Raw genomic sequence first — 20,344 nt, forward strand, 5'->3', positions numbered from 1 at the left:
GGGCTTTAGGTTTGATTTCCAGGGAGTCCACAGAACCACTACCAGGTCTATTGTCAGAGGCAGTGACTGCACTTGCCCCTCTGGCCTGCCACTAAGACCCCACCAACACAGGACTTACTTTTCAGACACCTGATTCTGGAGGTGTGTGGCAGTCAGGCATGCAGGCCAACGCCGCACCGTCCCTGCTGGAAATGGCCCATTGTTGCCCCAGTGGAAGGTGAGACCACAGCACCTGAGAACTCTGGAAAAGACAATGAGAATCAAAGAGAATGTTCACACTTCACGGAAAGTGAGAATTCACAATTTCAATGTTAGGATTTTTTATATTTAAAAAATTAAATATTAATATTTCAAATTTTAAAATGATTTTAAATATTTAACATGCATTTGAAATTGGCTGGTGAATCCCACACCCCTGTCTCCCACTCCTAACACATGACCCCACCCTTTAATTTTTAAATGAATGTCCCATCAGGAGACAGATGAGGATCAATGGGAAAAGTCTCATCTGTGTAGACTTAACAGACGTGAGGGTGGGCTTAGAGCTCCTAGAAGCTGATGTGCCAGGGGAGGGAACTGTGCTTCTCAGCGGGGCTCGAACACTGAACTCTGACTTCTGAGATTCTGGGAGAGAGGTTCTGGGGGTGTGATCTGCGGGGAACCTCAAAGTGAGGGGGCTGTTCATATTTCACACAGAACCAGGTGCACCCCATCTGGACTGGGCATCCCCTAGGTCAGCAGATGTCTGTATATTTTTACCTTTTTAGGTCATTTATCTAATAACGTCTAGATAAAATTTAATTTTTACTCAGTTAAATAACATACATAACCTCTAATTTCCACACAGCATAAGGCCCCTAGTTCAATCTAATTCCCATCTCTTCCTCTGCTACCTGCTATATTTTGTTGAAATCATTTAAAATGTTAATTTGAAATTCCTTTTGATTTTTGTGTTCTACTTTCTCAGGAGTCATAATTCTTAACAACTGCTTTAAGCTTCAGTTCTATATTATTACTTGTAACATGACTGTGTTTTGGTGTTTGCTGACTGATCATAAATAATTTGCATATCTCTCATTGCTCCTTTACTTTTCAATTTTACTAGAAGTCTTGAGTAGTACTTTCAAAATGATTTTGTAGGCAATAAATTTTCTGATTTCTAATGCAAAAGAATAGAATCAATAGCTAAGACAATCTTGAAAAAGAAGGACAAAGTTGGAAGTCTCACACATCTTGATTTCAAAACATACTATGAATCTATGTTAATCAAAGCACGTGGTGTGAGCATAAAGACAGATTTACAGTCCACACAAGGCAGACCAGAAATACATCCTCAAATATATGGTTAAATCATTTTCCACAAGGGTGCCATGCATGGCTTCACATAAATGGCCAAACGTTTTCCTCAAGACCATTCCATGTGGAAAGGACAATCTTTTCAATAAACGGTGCTGGGAAAACTATACATCCACATGCAAAACAATGAAGTTAGACTCTTACCTAACATTGTATGCAAAAATTAACTAAAAATGGATTGAAGACCTAAATGTAAGAGCTAAACCTATAAAACTCATACAGGGAAAGACTGGGGAAAAGCTTTACGACACTGGATTTGACAATTATTTCTTGGGTACGATGCCACCAAAAAAACAGGGAAAACAGGAACCAAAGGAAAAACAGATAAATTGGATTTCATCAAAATTACAAACTTTTGTGTACCAAAGGACACTATCAAAGTGAAAAGGCAACCAATAGAATGACAGAAAATGTTTAAAAATCATATCTCTGATAAGGGATTAATACCCATCACATATGCAGAACCCCTGTAACTCAACAGGAAGAACCTGAAAAAATGGAAAGATATCCCATGCTCACGGATTAGAGGAATTAATATTGCTAAAATGTCTATATTAACCAAAGCGATTTACAGATTCAATGCAATTCCTCTCAAAATACCAATGACATTCTTCACAGAAATAGAAAAAAGGCTGAAATTCATATGAAACCACAGAAGACCTTGGATCTAAAGTGATCCTGAGCAAAAAGAACAAAGCTAAAGGCATCACACGGGTTGTGTTTTCAAATGATACTACCAACCTACAGTAACCAAAAGAGCATGGCACTCACATAAAAACAGACACATCCACCAATGGAACAGAACAGAGAACCCGCAAATACATCCACACACTTAACAGCCAACTCGGTTTCGACAAAGGTGGCAAGAACACACACCGGGGGAAACACAGTCTCTTTAATAAATGGTGCTGAGAAAATCAAATGTCCATATGCAGAAGGATGAAACTAGATCCTCATCTCATCATATACAGAAATCAACTCAAAATGGATTAAAGGCTTGAATGTAAGACCTAAAATTACGGAACTACCAGAAGAAAACATTGGGGAGACACTTCAGGACATTGGTTTGGGCAAAGATTTTTGCAGAAGACCTCAAAAAGGCAACAATAGAACAATGGGTTTATATTAAGCGAAAAAGCTTCGGCACAGGAAGGGAAACAGCTAAGTGAAGAGACAACCTAGAGAAAGGGAGAAAATATCTGCAAACTTCCACCTGACAAGGGATTAATAACCAGATTATATAAGGAGCTCAAACAACTCCATAGCAAAAAAACAAATCATCTGATTAGAAAATCGGTAAATGACCTGAATAGATGTTTCTCAAAAGAAGACATACAAACAGCCAACAGGCATATGAAAAAATGCTCAATATCATGAATCACCAGGGAAATGCAAATTAAAACCACAATGAGATATCATCTCACTCTAGTTAGAACTGGCTATTATAAAAAAGACAAAAAACAACAGATGCTGGTAAGGATGTGGAGAAAGGGGAATGTAAATTAGTACTACCATTACAGAAAACAGTACAGACGTTCCTCAAGAAACTAAAAATAGAACGACCACATATCCATTAATTCTACTGCTGAGTATATTTTAAAAGGAAAGGAAATCAGCATATTGAAGAAATATCTGCACTCCCATGTTCACTGCAGCACTGTCTGCAACAGCTGAAATGTGGACTCAACCTAAGTGTCCATCAGTGGATGAATGAATAAGGAAAGTGTGGAATATATACAGGACGGAATATTACTCAACCAGAAAAAGAACGGAATCCTGTCATTTGCAGCATCATGGATGGAACTGGATGTCATGATGTTAAGTGAAATAAGCCAGGCACAGAAAGACGAATATCACATGTTCTTACTCAAATGTGGGAGCAAAAAAAGTAGGTCTCACAGATGCAGAGAGTAGAATAGTGTTTACTAGAGGCTGGGAAGGGAAGTGGGGAGGAAGAGAAGTTGGCTAATGGGTACCAACATGCAGTTAGATAGAAGAAATACATTCTTGTATTTGATAACATAGTAGGAAAATTATAGTTAACAATAAACTACTTCCTGTGTCCCTTTCTTTGTTCACATTTTTTCCCTCAGGAATTTTCAAAATTCCTGTTCTCTCCTGGCTCCACTCAAGACCCAGCTCAAATGCCATGTTTGTCATGAAGCTTATCTAAGAACAGCCTTCGACCCGGGGCCCCGTGTCTCCAATGCTGGACTTGGTCCCCTGCCCACCTCTGGGGTGTTCACTCCATAGATGTGCAGTCCCTTGGCGGAAAATGAAGGACACCCCCGACTAACAACCCTCACACACTTGCACTGGGACAGACACTTTTCCTGCCTTTATCACTTAGTGAGTGGCTTTATCTCTTAGTCTTCCTAAAAGCTTCAAGAGATGAGTGAGTTTCTAGGAAATGGGCTTGCACTGGGACAGACACTTTTCCTGCCTTTATCACTCAGTGAGTGGCTTTATCTCTTAGTCTTCCTAAAAGCTTCAAGAGATGAGTGAGTTTCTAGGAAATGGACTTTAATTCACACAGTGATCACTCGGTCTGTCTCTCAGGAAGGTGCAGGAGAGATGCTCAGGTCAGGCGTTCATCTCTGCTTCAGGCCTGCTGGTAAGCGGTTTTGTTTATGGTTCCCTAATGGAATAAAAACTTACAGCATGTCCTGGCCAAATTTTCAGGAAATTTAAATTCAGGAGAAATCTGTAACAACTTCTGGAAATAAAGAGGAAAGTCTTTTTTTTTTCTTTTGTACTGTAAGATACTGTAAGTCCAAAATATGTCCGTAATGAATTACGTAAATATCTGGAAGGCTGAAGTGCTTCTCGAAATGCCAATACCTCTAGAGGGAAATGCAGGAAAACAGCCATTGGGTAAAATAAGTTCAGATCTGCAACAAAACACAAGGGCGGGTAAGGCTATCAGCTAAACTAAGGGTGGGATGAATGCTTCCTGCACATTTTAATGCTGGGGAGAACAGTAGTTTCTAAAATAAAACAGGCATTTTAGACCTGTATTCTGGCTCTGAAACACAGAATGAGGCGGGATTGGATGTGGTGATGCCAGGCAGACACACCCTTCTAAAAGCCCCCAGTGCGGACAGCGGGCCCAGGGAGCGTGCTAACGCTGCGGACATACTGTGTGTCTGGGGGGCTCAAGGTGAGCGCAGAGACCCAGGTCCGTAAGGCGCCAGGTGAAAGCCCAAAGAGGCTGTTCTAGCTGAATCCTCCTCTCCACCCAGCCCCTTGGTGTCACTGAAGGCCAGCACATGGGAAACCCATCAGCCGGGCTTCCTGAGGTCTGGGATCACTACCAGCCATGTCCCCCACTTGCCTGTGGTCTAAGAAGCCACCACGGCTGCTTTGCCCTGCATCACCATGGGACTTGGGCTGTTCCAAAGGTCCTGGTGAAGATGAAAAGGGACCTCTGAAGATGCTCCAGGGACCCGAACAACTCACTGCTCTAAGCTGAAACTACTGTAAAAATACAAGGCACTGAGAGGGGCTCAAGATGAAGGCAGGACTACAGGACCAGAGATGCTTCCAGGACTGACTGCCGGGAAACAGCAGGTACAAAATGAGCAGTGGCTACCCAGCAGGGTGCCAAGTGACCTTAGTGGCCCCAGAGTGGAGCTCAGAGGCCAGGACACTGCCCTCACAGAGCAGGGGAGGGGGCCCATGCAGCGCGGGTGTGTGAAGGGTCAATAGGCACTGGCATGCCCTCTGGCCTCCCATGGCTGGGGGCCTCCTCCCTCAGGCTACCTGGATCCTGGGCTCTTGCCGCTCTCCTTGCTCCCTACTCCTACCCAGGTTTTCCTGTCTTCTTTCATTCAGCTCTCCCTCTCCGTCATAACACCTCTCCACCCTTCACAAGCCCAGATCCCTCAACACCCCTTCCCTCAGGAAACGCTGCTCAGCATTCAACCAGAAAACTTTTTTTGTAACACCAGTTTATTTTATTATTATTTACTCTCAGCAAGTCTCAAGAATTTTTAAGGATACAATACATCGTTACAATAGTTACCATGTTCTAATAGTCCCCATGTATCCCTCAAACTTATTTATCCTGCCTCAATGAAATTTGTATCCTTTGACCGACATCTCACCCCAGCCCAGCTCCCCTAGCACCTGACCAACACGGTTCTGCTCTCTGCTTCTGCGAGTTCACCTTTTCCGGATTCCACACATACGTGAGACCATGCAGGATTTGTCTCTCCGTGCCTGGCTTATTTCACTGAACATGATGCCCTCCAGGTTCAGTCTTGCTGTGCATGACAGGATTTCATTCTTTTTATGACTGAATATTACCCATCGTGCATTTATACCACGTTTTACATTTTCTTTCTTTTTTTTTTTTTTTGAGACGGAGTCTCGCTCTGTCGCCCAGGCTGGAGTGCAATGGTGCGATCTCGGCTCACTGCAAGCTCCGCCTCCCGGGCTCACGCCATTCTCTTGCCTCAGTCTCCTGAGTAGCTGGGACTGCAGGTGCCTGCCACTACGCCCGGCAAGTTTTTTTTGTATTTTTAGTAGAGACGGGGTTTCACCATGTTAGCCAGGATGGTCTCGATCTCCTGATCTCGTGGTCCATTTGCCTTGGCCTCCCAAAGTGCTAGGGTTACAGGTGTGAGCCACTGCCCTGGCCATGTTTTACATTTTCTTTATCTATTCATCTTTGGACGAGCACAGGGTGGTTCCATGTCTTGGCTATTGTGGATAATGCTGCAGTGAACATAGGAGTGCAGGTAACTCTTTGACATACTGATTTCATTTCCTTTGACTATATACCAGTAGTGGGATTGCTGGATCACATGGTAGTTCTAGTTTTGTATTACTGAGGAAGCGCCACACTTTTTCCATAATGGCTGCACTAATTTACATACCCACCAACAATGTACCAGTGTTCTCTTTTCTCCACACCTTCACCAACACATACCTCTTCTCTTGTGGCTAATAGTCATCCAAACAGATATGAAGTGATTGATATTTCACTGTAGTCAGCTAGCAAAACTTTTTTATTATTTATTTGCACAAAATCCAGGTCCTGCACAAACCAGCAACATTTTAATGAGCGTTTACTATGCTAGGAGTTGCAGGCCACGAGGCAGAAATAAACTTGAGTGGTTTTGCCATCAAAACCCTGTAATCTGAAACAGGAGACAGACCTGGAGGCCGACACCCGCAGCACAGCCCGCTGCCTGGTGAACACCTGAGGTGCAGAGCGGCCCCAGTCCAAGGGAAGTCACGGCTTGTCTTGTCATCTGCCTCCGGGGACAGGAAACTCTTCAGAGAGAAGGAGACACTTGGCTTGGACCTTAAACTCTAAGTAAGAGTTCCCAGAAAGGTAAGGAGGGCAGAGGCCCCTGGTGTTTGCTGAGGGGCCTATTCTATGTGGGGCCTTCACTAGGCAGGCGTTGCTAACTTCTCGCAGGTAAATTCTCCCACACACACCTGAGGAAGGGGGGCTCAGGCACACACAGGCCTGTCCTTCTACTGCCCCACAGAGGAGAATTCTCCACAGAGAACCTCCAGCGCAGACACGGGTTGGGGGTGGGTGGCCTGGACATGAGGGAGTCCCCTGTGCAGGGGGTTGGGGAAGGATTTGGTGTAGCTGCAGGTATGAGTGACAGGGCACAGGGTTGTGGGGGGGCACAAGGGGCTGGGGGTGGAGAGGCAGAGTGGGCTGTCCATGCAGCACCATTACAGACAACTCCTCTTCACAGACAGGCAGCCACTGGCACGCTGAGGCCAGCAAGGGCTCAGGCCAGAAGTGCATTTTGAGCATGCCTGCTGGCAGCACGCTGGGGACTGCCAGTCTGGCAAGTTGCAGGCAGCACCTAAATCTGCTGAAGGCAGAGGGTCTCTGCAGTTCTCTTGCAGTTCCCTCTGGTCTGAAATCTTGGCACCTTCCATTCACTAGGGCAGAATCTGGGCCCATCGCCTTTTCGCCATCTGGATGATGCCTGTGTGCCTCTGCACCCGTGCCCCGTGTCCTCCATGGACTGTGCCTGCTCCACTTCCTCCCACACCTGCCTGCATCCCTCACCAACATATTACACATATTCCTCTCCATCCCAGTGTGGGAGCCGGCCCTTCAGCTCCAGACAGACCTCAAAGGGCCTGTGTCCCACTGTTCAGAGGCATGTGTCCTGGTGAGTGGTCAGACCCAACGGCTGCTGGTCCAGGGACACCCACCACCCAGAGGGACTCGGAGTAAGGGGAGTTCCCATGAGCAGCAGCCTCTGTCGCCCAGATGGAGGTGGGTGCCCACTTGGAGGGCCTGGGGCTAGGTGTCTGTAGCCTTTCAGAGCAGATGCAGCCAGGAGAGGAAAACAGAGGAGTGGGAAGTCCAAGCATTCTGTTACTCAGCAAAAGCTACCTTTGTGCCCAGGCATCAAGGTCAGGGGGAGAAGACTGCTGGACTGGAGCAGCAGTCCCGGGTGTGGAGTGGCCTCTGCTAACTTCTTCCCGAGGGGAACTATAACTCTAAAATGTGTTCAAGTTTCCCAAGAGAAAGAGGGTGCTGGCTGCTCACCTCTGCTTCCTGACCTCACTGTTAACCCAACTTTCCAGAACCAAGATAAATCATCCCTTTTTTAGCTTCTACTTGCTTTCAATTGCCTAAGCACAACCAACATCGCATTTGACCCGCATGCCAGTCCTAGGGCCCAGTGACATGTCCAGGTGACCTGGGATTTCCCAAGTGGACTCTTCCCCTCCACTGCCTCCTTCCCCAGGTGGCCCCTCCTCACCCTCAGGTTTAATGCTGCTACTTCCTTAGAAAGGCCCTCCTTGGCTGCCCTTTATGAATGACATTCCTCAACCTTCACTGTCATTCACTCACCCACGTTACTTTCTGTGGTGTTAGCAATCACCCTGTTAATCTGTTTACTCGCATGCTGTCTGCTGAATCTTGCTCGGCTGCTATCCTGTTCAGGTTGTGATCAGGGTCCTCCTGAAGCTGGGCCTCCAGGGGGCCACAAAGACCCAGCATCTGTGGGTTTAGGGCTCAGGAGCCACAGAACACAAGGGTTTCAGAAGAACGAGACTTAGAGCTACTTGGGGTTCAGGAGGTGAAATTGAAAAGATTCTTCTACCTGACCTTGAAGCAGAAGAGGACATTTCTGAGTGTCTCCTTGCACCAGGCATGCTCCATATTCTCTATCATTACATTTTCACAATAACCCCGCACTGCAGGGGCTAGCTAGCATGCGCGTCTGCTTAAAGACGACCTCTCCTGAGCCCGGAGGAGTCAGACAACCTGCCCAGGGTCACACGACCAGTCACCTGCAACCTGAACAGCAAAGCCAATGCGCTGTGTTAGCATTAGGCCACTTCTCGAAATGTGCTGAGATGTGAACGATGCTTTATCCCAGCTTGGTGAAGACACTGGTCACCTTATCTCCACAGCTCCTGAAGCCCCAGAGGCATCTCCGCCATCTAAAAAGTCATTTCCTGATAATGGAGCCCATGGTCCTGCTACTGTCCTCATCAGGCAGCTTCACTGACTCCCACCAGGACAGCAGCCAAGCATTGCTCCTTCCTCCAACTACACACATTCTTTCCTAACCCTTCCCTCCCTACCAAGGATATTTTCTATTTCAAAATGGTTAAAATTATGCTGGTGACAATTCCATCTTTTATTAAAGATATTTTTTGTTTTTTTTCAAACTGGGAATGGAAATAGTCCCTTATTCGCTGGTTATTTGTTCAAATTTTCACATCAAAGCTAAGCAGCTGAAACACATTTTCCTCTAATACCCTGGCATTTATCCAACTTGGTCCCTTTCATTTATGTTGCTTCCCTAGTATCATGACCTGTTGATACTTCTGCATAGAGACCAGAAAGACGGGTCCCAGAGAGTCATCCCTCCACCCCAGCTCTTCTGCTTCCCGTTGACCCAACCCAAGTGGCACTGACAAGCCTGAACAGTGGTTTTCAAAGTGGGGCCCCTGGCCCACAACAGCATTGATGGAGACTTGTTAAAAATGCAAGTTCTCAGGCTCCACCTAGAACCGGCTGAATTGCAAGTGGGGGCACTACCCAGCAAGCTGTGTTTGCACCAGCCCTCTGGGGTGGAGAACCACTGATCTAAAGGCTACCAAGGCCTGGGCCCCAGTCTCTGCTAATAGCTTCATCCTCTCTCTTTCTTCTTAGGCAGTCTCAGGAGCACATTTGTTCTCAGTTTTCAGGAGACCCGCCTTTCACAGTTATCCCTTTGCTGCCCTCATACCTGCAAGCTCCTCCTCTCTACTCCTTTTTACTCCCAGCTTGTTTCAATCACACCCGGGGGCCTTGTTGTGAAGGCATCTGCCCTCCTGTCCCACACAATCAGTTTCCGCCTCCCTTCTCCTAGTGGTGTTGTCTTGGCAGTGTACTTACTGTTTTTGAGCATCACATCCCCCTTTTTAAAAGTAAGAGTAATGGTACCTATGTAACAGGATGGTGATAAGGACTTACTGAGATAACATTAGTAGAGGGATGTGCTGGGAGGGTTAATTCCAGCAGGTCTGAAATTGGCCTGAGCTGCTTTGCTGAAGTAAGAGACATTCTGCATCAAACGATGAAAGGCAGTGATTAATACTAGGGTTTTTTTTGATTTTGTTTTTTGTTTTTCGAGACAAGTCTCGCTCTGTCGCCCAGGCTGGAGTGCAGTGGCGGTGACTGCAAGCTCCGCCTCCTGGGGTCACGCCATTTTCCTGCCTCAGCCTGCCCAGTAGCTAGCTGGGACTACAGGCGCCCACCACCATGCCCGGCTAATTTTTTGTATTTTTAGTAGAGACGGGGTTTCACCATGTTAGTCAGGATGGTCTCAATTTCCTGACCTCGTGATCTGCCCGCCTCGGCCTCCCAAAGTGCTGGGATTACAGGTGTGAGCCGCCACGCCCGGCCAATACTGTTGTTTTACCTGTGGGTCCAAGGCAAGCTTCAGGGTGGGTTCTGCCTGTTTGTCCTCATTGTTTATGAACGACTGTGAGACTGATGTTTTGCACATGTTTGGGGAGGGGGCTCTGATGTTAGAGCCGCTCACGTAGCAATAATGTGCCTATGTGACCAGAAGGCTACAAAAAGCCTCGCAGAGACTCCACTGGGCTGCTTGGATCTCAGGTGTTCCTTCCTTGCATGGGTACGTGGATCCAACAGAGAAAAGACATCTGGCTCAGGCCTGCAGAGGGAAGACCATTGGAGGCAGCCCGTGTCGGCCTCAGTGCGTCCACACTGTTTGCTGTGAGGCAGCCTTTGGATGCAGGGCAGGTCCTTGCCTTCATGCTTGTCGCTCTGTCACATCCTTTCTTGTCGATAAACCACAGACTTGTGAGCATCGTCCTTCTGGGTGGGCCCTGTGAGTCTTCTTTAGCAATCAAATCTGTCTGACTGCACTGTTAGTGGAGGTGATGGTACAGGTATGTTTCCCTCTGCATCATTAACAAAGAAAATTCCCTGTTGAACTGCTCAGAATAATTGCTGTCCACTTCCTTCTTCATCACTTACAGCATTCTCTGCATTCTCCTATCCCCTGCCTACATCTGGATTCCATCCCTACCACCTGACTGAAACCACAGCCACAGAAGTCACACCCTGCTAATGACGGAATCACTGACCTTCTAGCTCTTAGTTAACACAGTCGTCATGGCTGCCATTGTGAACTGTTCCTTACACAGGGCACCATCGTCCTTCATCTCCCCATGACTTCAGTTTGTCTCACTGATTCCTTTTCCAACAAACTGTGGGTATTCTCCCAACTTTGTGCTTGGCTTGGCTCTTTCTGTTGGATAACTGATTTATACTCATTAAATATTCATAACACCTGTGTTCAGGTGACTCTCAAGTGGCCCTCTCTAGTCTTGTTCTCTTTTCCACCCTTTGCCCTGCTCTCTGATAGGATGTCCACTTACACATCTCACAAGTACCTCAGATTTCTTAGAACCAAACCTGCCTTGCAAAACTTACCTGTTCTTCAAGTCAGTCAAGACGGAAAAACTGAATTCTCCATTGATTTTGCCCTCTCCATCTCAATGAGTTCTTCAGCTCTCTCTCTTTCTCTGTGAATCAATCTTTCTCTTTTCCTCTATCTCTTTCTCTGTATCTCTCACTACTCACCTCTTCTCCCCAAGTCAGGCAATCATAAAATCATGATATTCATAGAGAATGGCCTTTTTCTGCTTTCCTTGTCCCTTCTATAGATGTCACCATCACAGGCCACCTGATGTCATTCAGTGGTGTAAGAATATGTCTTGAGGATTTTCCTCTGAGCCCCCAAACCTTTCTCACTCAAAGCTGTGATGAGAAAAAGATACCTGCATCATAGTCTCAAAGTATCTCCTGCAAGAAGATATTTACTAATGACAAATGGAGAAATGGTAACTTTGTACTAGAGAAACCTGACAGATAGCACCTTAGTCAAGGGACCAAGGTCAACATGCCAGTAATAAGACATATCAATAGTATGTGCACCGACACAGAAACAAGCAGAGCACATCAGCGGTCTCCTTCCCCGTAGTGCACAGCCTCACCTCGATCTGGTTGTGAGAAAATATCAGACAAACCCAAATGGAAGGTCATTCTACCAAATAACTGACCAGTTCTCTTCAAAAGTATAAGGGTAATGACAAGGAAAGACTGAGGAACTGCTGCAGATTAAAAGTGACTAACGAGACACGATAACCAAATGCAGTGTAGGACCTAGATTGGATTCTAGAACAGAAAGAGGACATTAGTCAGAAAAGTAGTAAAATTTTTGTAATGATGTTGGTGGAATAGTTAACATGGTTGTGTCGATGTTAATTCTCTGGTTGTGATAATAGTACTGTGGTTTTGTAAAGTGTTAACATTTGGGAAAACTGGGTGAAAGGCAAATGGGAACTCTAAACTTTTTATAATTTTTTCCTAATTTAAAAAATTATTTAAAATTATTATAATTTAAAAAATATATTTAAAATAAAAAGTTTTAAAAAGATGACACAAATGATCAGTATCTGGAATGAAAAAGGAATACTGGCCCTACAGGCATCAAAAGGATAATTAGGTAATATTGTGAACAATTCAACATATATAAATATATAAATTTAGCAACTTAGATGAAATGGACCAATTCCTTGAGAAGCCCAAACTACCTTAATTAATCTAATATGAAACCGGTCATTTGGATAGTCCTACAACTATGGGAAATTAAATTCAGAATTTAAAAACCTCCCCCAAAGAAATGTCCAGGCCTAGATGGTTTCAGTGGAGAATTCTACCAAACATTTAAATATGAATTAACACCAATTCTACCGTCTCTTCCAGAAAACAGAAGAAATGAAAACACTTTCCAACACTTCTATGAAGCCACTATTACTTTCATACCAAAACCAGACAAACCCAGTGTAAACAAGTAAAACTACAGACCAATATCCCTAATGAATAGAGAGGCAAAAATCTTTAACAAAATATTACTGATGGAATTCATCAATATTGAAAAGTAATTACACACCATTATCAAGTGGGGTTTATTTTAGAAATGTAAGTCTGGTTTGATCTTCAAAAATCAGTCAATGTAATCCACCATATTAACAGATTAAAAAGAAAAATCACATGATCACATCACTTGGTGAAGGAAAAAAATTCATAAAATTCAACACCCCTTCACGAAGTAATAATAGAACACTTTCAACTTAACAAAGAGCATTTACAAAAGGAGGAAAGAGACTTGACCTAAGTCTCACACCTTGTATACAGTAAAAATTAACTTAAAATGGATCACAGACTTGAATGTAAAATATAAGACTACAAAACTTTTTGAAAATAAACACACGAGAAAATCTTAGGGATTTAGGGTTAGGAAAGAAGTTGTTACTAGACTTGATACCAGAAGCATGATCCATAAAAGTAAAAATTGATAAATCTGAACTTTTTGTTCTGTGAAAGAGAGTAAAAAGACCAGCTACCGACTGGGAGAAAATATTTGCAAACCACATATCTGACAAAGGACTACTATTTAGAATGTATAAAGAATTCTCAAAACTCAACGGTTAAATCAGTTAGAAAACTGGCAAAAAACAGGGAGAGACATGTCACTGAAGAGAAGGTATATATGACAAATAAGCACATAAAAATGTTCAGCATCTTTAGCCATCACGGAAATGCAAGTTAAAACACAATGAGTTATCATCGCACATCTATCAGAACAGCAAAAATAAAAAACAGTGACAACACCAACAGTTGACAAGGACGCAGAGAAATGGATCACTCACATGCTGTTTGTGGGAATGAAAATGACACAGTCACTCTGGAAAGCAGTTTCTCCTAAAACTAAACATAAAACTACCACGCAACCCAGCAACCGGACTCCTGGGCACTTATCCTAGAGAAATGGAGTCTTACGTTCACCCAAACACCTGCATAGGGATGTTCATAGCAGCTTTCTTCATAAGAGCCCGGAACTAGAAATGATCCAGAACCCTCAAGGGGTGAATGGCTAACAAACTGTGGAATGCCCATACCGTGAACCACTACTCAGTAAGGAAAAGGAATGAACTCTTGATAACCACAACAACTTGGATGAATATCCAGGGAATTATTCCAAGTAAAAAAAAAAAAATCCCCAAATTACATATTATATGATTCCATTGATATAACATTTTTAAAATACAAAATTGTAGAAATGGAGACAGATGAATGGTTGCCAGAGGTTAAGAATGAGGTTGGGTAAGTGATTGTGGATATAAAGAGCAGCACTGGGGATCCTTGAGGGATGGAAATGTTCTACATATTGACTACATCAATATTAATGTCCTGGTTGTGATACTGGACCATAGTTTTGCATGATGCTACCACTGGGAGAAAATGGGTAAAGGGGACGCTGGAACTCTGTATTTCTTACAACTGCATATCAATATACAATCATCTCAAAATAAAGTGTTTAATTAAAAACATACTTTGCCCACTCCTGGAGACCCTTTACATCTCTTCCTTAAATACTGATTTTTTCCTTAAGTACTGCCCGTATCAGGGCACTACTGTCACTGAATATTTTAAGGCACTTATTTTATCTTACCAAGTCTCTACCTAGCTTTATCGGGTTTTCACATCTTGACCTGTGCCGACCTATTTCTCACTATTTTTCAAATATACCTATTTGAGTTACGTAAGTTCTGAATTTCTGCTACAGCAACTCATAGCAGTTTAATCTGGGACAAACCACGGACTCTGCCAATTTCTGTTTCCTCATCCACCTCCTTGCCGTTCACAGTGCTACCTCTTTAATTAAAGGTACTATGAAAATTCAGACATATAATGTCCCTGGTGTTCCCCCTCAAAAACATTGTCCAGAAAGAAAATGAAGTCAGAACCTATGCTGACTTCTAACTAAGGCCACTGCAAGCTGACGGTTCACAAGATGCACTCTTTTCTTCTGGAAATCTGTCCCAGAATATTCGGTCACATTGACATGACTGCCATAATTTGCAGAAGCAAAGTTCTATTCCTCCTCTTAAAACTCCCAAACAGTGTTTATTTTATGAAAATTCTCAGGGATTTGATCAAAGAAAAGCCCCCTGGATGCACTATGGATTTCATACAGTACTTTTGCCCAGCTGTGTTGGCATCTGCTGGTGCTCATCGGAAATTAATGTTCGCAATGAGATCACTTGGACACAGGAAGGGGAACATCACACACCAGGGCCTACTGTGGGGAGCGGGGAGGCAGGAGGGATAGCATTAGGAGATATACCTAATGTAAATGATGAGTTAATGGGTGCAGCACACCAGCATAGCACATGTATACATATATAACAAACCTGCACGTTGTGCACGTGTACCCTAGAACTTAAAAGTATAATAAAAAAAAAAATTAATGTTCTCGGGCCCCACTGAGACCTACTGAACCAGAACCCGCATTTCAACTGTATCTCCAGAGATTCTTACACACACCAAAATTTGAGAAGTGCTGCTCTATAATGGATATAATGTAATCCCTGGCTCACAGGGTTGATGTGAGAATTAACAGAACACCCAGTACTTACTCTTTCCTTTTCCATCACAGCCAACCTAGTGTCAGGAAATTACTTCCCTCTAGACCCTCCTTGCACCAGCCAAGAAATGAAGAAATGAAGACAACTTTTCAGACACGATCGGCCCACAGGATGGAGAAGCTCAAGGCCCTGATGAGTTGGGACCCATTTATCTCATTCTAGTTATTTGCAGCTGCAGAAACTCACATGAACTTGCCGGTTTAGTGACAGCTTTTGCTTCCCACTTGAACAGCTGTCTTTTGTTTGCTTTTTTGCTTTTATCTTGAAGTCTAAACTCACTGTCCCATTTCCGTCAGCAGTGAATTTCATCTTGTTAGATTCAGTGCACCACAACTCCTGCCTAGGACAAGCCATCTGGACTCCTTTCGGCTCCAGTTGCCCAGCCTAACCTCCAGGCAGAATCTGGCACTCACAGCTGCGTGTACTCACAGGACCAGATCCACACCCCAGGCACCTCCCTATCTTAAGGAGCATCCCATCTCATTCACCTGCTATCTCCTCACTGGAAGTTCCTGGAGATCAGGAACTGACACATGCGTATTTGCAAGCCTAGGACTTAGTGTTAAATAAAACTTAACCAAATAAATGACAATTTGATCTGCGGGCCATGAATGTTCTCACTGTGCAACAGTAGGTGTCAGGGAACCTCAGCCTGCCCATCAGCTCCCTGTTTTTTATAAAGAAAGTTTTATTGGAACACAAGCACACCCATTCATTTATATAAAATCTACTGGCTGAGTTGTCTGGTTGTAAACAGAGACTATAGAGCCTGCAAAACTTGCAATATTTACTATTGATCCTTTATGAAAAACTTTGCTAACCCTTATTCTAGAGCATTTAGAAAATGCCTAGATGGGAAGGAAGACACAGCCTCACAGCAGTCTGCCAAAGACTCCTTTCTAGGTTTAACTAAAGGACTAACAGACAAATGTGTTCTCTGTGTATGGTCATTGACAATGGTGACTCCTATCTCATTAAAATGACATTCAGGCTACATTTTTCCATCTTTACCATAGGACTGTCACGAGGAATTACAAGAGCAGAGTGTTATAGCTTGAAGGGACTTTTGAAGTCACTTAGATCCCAAACTTTCATTTTACAAACGGAAAATCTGGACTTGAGAGTGAAGTGACTTCTCTAAAGAGAACAGGTAAGTGAGGGTTTAGACATTTGAATTCAACTCTTCTGATTCCAAATAAACTTTTTTTTTTTTTTTTTACAATTACACTATGCTACCTCTTTAATCAAACGCACTCCAAAAATTCAGATGTATAATGTCTCCAGTGTTCCCTCTCAAAAACATTATCCAGAAAGAAAATGAAGTCAGAACCTATGCTGACTTCTAACTAAGGCCACTGCAAGCTGACGGTTCACAAGATGTACTCTTTTCTTCTGGAAATCTGTCCCAGAATATTCGGTCACATTGACATGACTGCCATAATTTGCAGAAGCAAAGTTCTATTCCTCCTCTTAAAACTCCCAAACAGTGTTTATTTTATGAAAATTCTCAGGGATTTGATCAAAGAAAAGCCCCCTGGATGCACTGTGGATTTCATACAGTACTTTTGCCCCACATCTACAACCAGCGCCTGGTGCCTGAGGTATCTCTGTTGCCTCTATCTTCTATTGGTCCGTATACATGGGATGAGGAAAGGACCCAATAAATTTCTTCCCAATTTATACAAAATGATGCTAATAACTTATTAAACATTGTTTGCCACTGGATTCTATGTATGAGCACCAGGTCTAGTTTACCATGTAGTGCCCACTTGTCTTATCCTGAGAGTTGCTACCACGGTATGTCATGCGGCTTGCATGTCAGACTCTATTCAATATATTATGGAATGTGTTTTCTACTTTTGAAATATAATTTCAAAGAATTGTGGATTGTGTTTAATAATGGTAAGTTCTAATTAAATGATAGCACGTGTATAAACTGGAACATACAGAGATACTGAAATTACATTTTTGAAGTTTTATATTCCTTGGGGAAACACTTAGGAAGTGAAAAAAATCAAGAGAAAACCATATATATGAAAAAACCTCAAGAATGTAAAACTGCGTATATAAAAGACTAAAGGCTTAAAAGATGCTAAACGGTTATCATATAGCCATATCTGCCATCTATTTCTTTATCATTCTGGGATTCCTGCCTTATTTAAGAAGACCTCTCTCAATTGAGATTATATGGATCACATTCTACTCTTTTTCCTCCTATTTATATGATTAGATTTTTTGCTGTACATTTAGGTTTAAAACCCATCTGGAATTTATTCATGTGCATGCCTCAGTGTTGGCATCCAATTTTATTCCCTTCCAACATCACTGATTACAACAAGATATTTATTAAATATGCTGTCTTTTCCAAGTGAGTTAAAATATATCCATACTTTGATCTGTTTGCAAAATCTCTTCTCTCTTTCAGTGATTTTAATTTTTTTCATTTTTGGTACCAATACTATTTTCTTTTGACGAGTGTGGCTATGTGATACTTTTATAGATGACACAAAACCCCTCTTCCTATTCTTCTTGAAGAATTTCTTGCTGACATTACTGGACAGCTTGGGCTCAGTTAAAACAAAAACCTAGAGTACTGACCAAAATTGCATTACAAATACATGTTAATTTCAAAATAACTGATGGCTTCAAATTCAGCTTCCCCATCCAGGAGTACAGTATAATTCTCCATTTATGTAGATTTTTAAGTCCTTTCATAAAAAGTTGTACTTCTCATACTTCTTGCTTTTGGTATGAATTCCTATGGTAAAATATAAATAAAATATATACAAAGTAAAAACAGATTGGGAGAAATTTCCAACCCATTTGACCAAAAGTTAGAGTTCCTAATATATAAAGAGCTTGCACCATTGAGAATTAAAAGGAAGAACAGCCTTAGGAGACAATGGGAGGAGCCACTTCTGTAAAAGAGGGGCTGGAGACAGCTGATAGGCTGTGAAAGCGCACACCACCTGCCCCCACAAGCAGTCAAGCAAATGCGAGATGAAACAAGACACTTTTGCTTTTTAATCTAATGAGACTGTAAAACTTAAAAAGAGTTTCTAACATCCGGTGGTGGTAAAGATGTGGGGAAACAGCACTTCATACATTAACGGTGAGAGCATGAATTGAAAAAAGATGAATCAGCAGATTTTAAAAGTTAAATTGCATATGCCCTTTGAATCACATTGTTAGGATTTTATTCCACAGAAATTGCGCGTTTTAATAAAGAAAAAGACATGTGTAAGAGGCTTTCCCCCCTCAGCATTATTTAGGATGGCAAAAGCATGACCACCATCCATAGAGGTGAGGTGGGAGGAATTTGGACACAGCCGCACTATATTGTAATGAGCATACACTTTTGCACTGTCATATCTTTCTCCCTTAAGTCATGTTTCCTTTGCAGCCCTCCTCTTTAAGGCTGATTTATATTCAGAATCAAAGAGGCCACTGATCAGCCCTGGCCCTTAGTGCTGACTTTTCTTAACCTCCTTAGCAAGAATATCCTCTAGAAATCCAGGTTTATTGGAGGAAGAGGAAGCAATTAAACAATTTTCTAAATTCCAATAGCTCCATTAGCATTTCAAGGGTCTTTTGAGGGAGACCCAGATAATTTTACTATCTGTCAGGGACAAGGGGACTTCAAGACTTGATGACTAAGAAATGGAAAACCTCACTTCAAGGGACTCTGGCGGGGAGGAAGCTGGGGAAGGAGGCAGTGAGAGATACAGGTGGCCTGGGCTGTTTCTGGGTCCAAGGCCCCAGTGGAGAGGAATTTCAGAGAAGATGTGAAAGTGACAGCAGTCGAGGAGTAGATTATACTCTGCTTCTCTCTGGGATTGCAGGAAGAGACTAGACAGAATCTGAGCGTAATGTCACAGCATACAAGGTAATGCAAGAGACTTGCAGGAGAGAGAGGAAGAGAGAACACAGGTCACTTCCAGGTCATGCCCAGGAAGAGCTGGGTGTGTTCTTGCAGAGGGCTGAACAGGCCAGACCTCCCAGCTATGCCTGCTAGAGCAAGGATGCTACGGCCTAGGACCATAGGATGAATCCCCAAGACTCAGAGCTGGAAAAGCAGGACTGGCAGACTCAGAAGCAGAGAGAGCTGAGGGACTCAGGGACATGAGCACTCACAGGAAAGGGCAGGAGCTCTGTGAGATGCAGACAGCCACAAAGGTGCCAGCAGAGTACCACAAGTGTGGACAAACCTGGCATCATTCTCTGGACACTGGCCTGCACACAGGTGGGGCACCTGGGAACCTGCATAGGGACAGCTATAAGATCCCTGGATATACTTGTGGCTCCAGTGTCCTTATTAAAGTGCCCCTCACTCCCAAGAGTTTTACAGTTGCACAATAGACGATGTGGCCAGGACACCAGGAGGAGACAGGGGATCCTGAAGAACCAGGCATTCACCAAAGAGGATTTACAGCCGCAGAAGCATGGGATGGCACTGACGGAAAGGCTGAGGGCGGGAAGAGACAGACAGAACACAGAGCACAGGAGGACACGTCAGTTAGAGGAAAACAAAGCTCCATTTGCTTTGCATATCTGTGTGCGGTGGTTCTATATGCAGGCCTGCTGCCCGTGAAAGCGGACTGTGCAGCTGCCTTAAAAATGTTTTTGTATGTGTGTATATGCAAATATATGTGTGTATATATATACACACACACACACATACATTATACACACACATAAGCGTGTGTGTGTATCTGGGAAGGCTTCCATAGTTTATTGTTAACTAACGAAAACAAGTTGCAGAGGAATATATGGTCTAAGTCCTTTTGTTAAGACAAAACAAACAAAACAAAATAAAACCCTATAAATAGTCATGTTTGCATAAGTATAGAAAAAGTTATGGAAGTATAAACTGCATCCTGGGAGACTGAACGGAACAGGGAAAAGAATATGACAAATACAGAGTCACTGGTCACCACGAGGCTGCGCTGATTTTGTAACAGAAATAAGGACTAAAAAT

General features: G+C 43.3%; 1 protein-coding gene across 1 annotated transcript in view; it reads right to left on the reverse strand.

The window, feature by feature from the left end:
- Window positions 1-20,344, reverse strand: part of OTUD7A (OTU deubiquitinase 7A) — a 373,417-nt gene that overhangs the window by 197,136 nt on the left and 155,937 nt on the right. Inside the window, 1 exon segment of the mRNA XM_017960482.3 lies at window positions 119-241. The gene's annotated coding sequence lies outside the window, so the exon portion shown is untranslated.

The sequence above is a fragment of the Papio anubis genome, chromosome 7 (genome assembly GCF_008728515.1).
Source record: "Papio anubis isolate 15944 chromosome 7, Panubis1.0, whole genome shotgun sequence".
NCBI lineage: Eukaryota > Metazoa > Chordata > Mammalia > Primates > Cercopithecidae > Papio > Papio anubis.